A 3,592-nucleotide genomic window follows, 5' to 3' on the forward strand; every position below is an offset into this window, starting at 1 on the left:
ATATATATATATATATATATATATATATATATATATATATATATATATATATATATATATATATATATAATATGCATATAAAATTATAGTTTATTTTTAATTGAAATATGAATTTAAAATCAAATAGGTTAAATTTGAGCTCAAAATCAAACCCAAACTCGAGTTTGGCCCTGATCTCGAGCTCAAATTCAAGCTCGAACTCGAGCTCAAGATCGAGATCGAGCTCGAGCTCGAACAACCGAGCTACTCGAGTCGAACTCGAGCATCTCGAAAATTGGCGAGCTCGAGCTCGAGCATCAATTCTTGAGCTTGATCAAACTCGAGCTCGAGCTCGAGCCGAGCCTTGCTTAACGAGCTCGAGCTCAAGCCACCCTATGCTCGAGCTCGGCTCGGCTCGTTTACACCCCTACCCCAGAATTATACACAGACCTCAAAAGATCATTTACTCCTGGCCTGAGAATCATTGACGACGGTCTCTGCATGGTTTGAAGGGGGAAAAAAACAAAAGAGGAATTACTAGTGTGAGTTATGAAGGAATATGGAGTGAAGGAATCGTGGGTCAGTCAATTTGTCATCTATGTGCCTGCCTCTGAATTATTCAGTTTTAATAATAGTGTCGTCGTCCCCACATTATACTCTTTCAAATGCAATACCAAAGTGCTTATATGTTGTTGTCACTATGGTTCCTGGCAAATATTAGTTTTCTACCACTCTTGAAGGTGGTTGGGAAATAAGATCAATTTGAAAAATTAAAACGGCTGAAAAAAGTTTCTGATCGCCTTTACTTTGTGGTTGGTATTTTTGATCACTAAGTAAAAGGTGGTTGGAAAATCCGACCTATTTTACATGCATCCAGATAATCATATCCTTCGACAAAAAATTGAAAAAATGTCACTTTTTCGAACATTTTCCTGGATAGTCGGAAAATCGAAGATTTCCAGCAGTGATAAGAAGAAGCTAAGGCCCGTTTTGGTTTATGATCCGGAAAGAAACAAGACGAACACTTTCCTTAAAGATTCGAGACATCGTGGACGACACATTGTTGGTATATATATGTTCCTACGTATAATGAAATTTTGTTTGGCCGTATGAATTTATCTGGAGAGATGCATGCGCAGAGAATATGAAATGGATAGAAGATCGATGAGGATGATGACTAAAAAGATACATGAAATCAAACCGATGAAAGTGAAGAGTATTGTCATATGTATTATTAGTTGACACGTTTGTTTGTTAGGGACTGAGTATAGAATAGACACTAATGTATAAATATTTGTTAGCCTACCACATTATATGGTTTCATTCTTGATCTGGTGTCCACAAGGAACCCAGCCCATTACTTATCCATAATCTAATACCTAGGAAGGCAGGAACCAAAAACCTAGTGCTACCACCTATATAATCCACCCCATAAATAGCAAATGCGATGTGCCGCCGCAGCCACTCCTCTCTCATCTCCGCTTCTCAATTCACCATATCATACATCCATGTACGTACAAATTGATATCATTCGCCTCATACTTTTGAAGTTGAAGGTAAAAGCTCTCATCCGATGTCAATGCGTATGCAAAGAATGGCGATCCATAATACAAGACCCCGATTTCAAGCTCTCGTACCGCGGACAAAGGCGAGTGCTGGCGGCGTCGTCCAGCCGCAGCTTATTAGACGTTACATCCATTACCAACAGGATGAAAACCTTATTCGAGGTTCGTGGGGATGCCCAGCTTGATGGGAATCCCTCTTTGCTTAACAGGAATCCCCCCGAATATCGTTGGTGGACTGGTGTTTGGTGCTCTTGCAACGGGCTTGTCCTTTTCTCCGTGCGAAAACATATTTTTTTATGGAATCCCTCCACTCACTGCTGCACAAAAGTGCTTGATCTTTCACTTTTGAAAAACAAGACCCCTGCGGATGTCGTCTCGGGGCTATGTTATCTCCCGTCCACGGGAGATTACAAGGCTGTTCTGTTATTATCCTATAGTGGCTACAATAATGGCAGTGCTATGGTTGTGAGCCTCAAGAACAAAGACTGGCGAAAAGTCCCATTTCCTTACAAGGCAGACTATGGTGTTAACTTTCACAACACACTTCATTGGGGGGCACCTCAAACGATCATTTATTTTGAGGCGGAGAGCGATGAATTCAAAGAGCTGCCCACCCTTGAATCACACAAAAGATCATCATTTATTCTTGGCCTGGGAATCATTGACGCCTGTCTCTGCATGGTGGTTCGTGAGGGGAATGAAAGAGGAGAGAAACTACAAGTGTGGGTTATGAAGGAATATGGAGTGAAGGAATCCTGGGTTAGTCAATTTGTCATCGCTGCATCAGCCTCTAAATTATTCGGTATTTATAAGTCTGTCACCACATTATATTCTTCCAAATGCAATACGAAAGTGCTCATATGCCATTGTTACTATGGCTCTTACTCTGGTTCTTGGAAAATATTAGTTTATGATCTCAAGAATAACAAACTGGACAATCACTTCTCGGAAAAATCAAAATATTATAATGATGCTGGGATATGCTCCTATGTTCAGAGTATTGTTTCGCCACATGAATTCATTTGGAGAGATGAACAACCCACCAAGAATGAGAATGAATTTGCATTGAGGTTTATTTTGAAAATGTTTAATATCTGATAAATTCATTTTTTTTATTTTGTTTATTTATGTGAATAATATTTTGAGCTTCAACATTATTTCACACACTGTACCTCTCTTCTTTGAAATCAGGTCAAAGTTTTTCATAAAATTTTCTTTATAGTGAACGCTTCAATTACATTTTCTAAGGTATTACACTTCCTCTCATAAGTAAAAATCAATTAATTTTTATGTAATTTTTGTCTCATTGTGTTTGTGGCCTGGGTTATGAAATTAATAGCTTGTGAATAATGTTGTTTATATTTTTACCCAAAATAAGATCATTCATAAGAATTTAATAGGCTAAATGGTGACTAATTATATGGTACTATCAGCTTTATATTAATTAGGGATACAAAATACACCTGTATTTGTTTTTTTTAGAAAATACATGTAGTGAAAATTTTACTCCGGCTATGTTTGGCAAACCTAGCTGAAAAGGTAGCTGAAAGCTGAAAAGGAGCTGAAAGCTGAAAAGCTATAAGTTAGGAGCTGAAACAGGTGAGCTGTTAAGCTAGCTGTTATGCTTAAAAGTGTTTGGTAAAATTAGCTTTTTGATAAGCTGATAAATGTAAAAAGACTAAAAAGGGCATCTTCATAAAATTTAAATTTGTTTGTTTACATATTAAAATTTAACGTTTGAAAATAAAACTATTAGCAAATCATGATCTAGCATCCCATAATGAAGTAGCAATATTGTTGCGAATCTCCTTCATCTCAGTAGAGGTCTGACTTAAACTTTCGTTGGTGGAGGTATTACTACTTGAATCTTGAAGTTCATCGGGCGGTATGTAATCTGGATGCTGCGCAAGCACATCAAACATCATGTCATCTTGTGAATTCTTCCGAATATAATTACATTGATAAAACTTGGGTTGAATCCTACAAATTACAAACACTGCAGAAACTTACTTTAATTCTTCAAATTACATTATATCAAAAACACTGCA

This window comes from Ipomoea triloba, chromosome 14 (assembly GCF_003576645.1).
Source record: "Ipomoea triloba cultivar NCNSP0323 chromosome 14, ASM357664v1".
Lineage (NCBI taxonomy): Eukaryota > Viridiplantae > Streptophyta > Magnoliopsida > Solanales > Convolvulaceae > Ipomoea > Ipomoea triloba.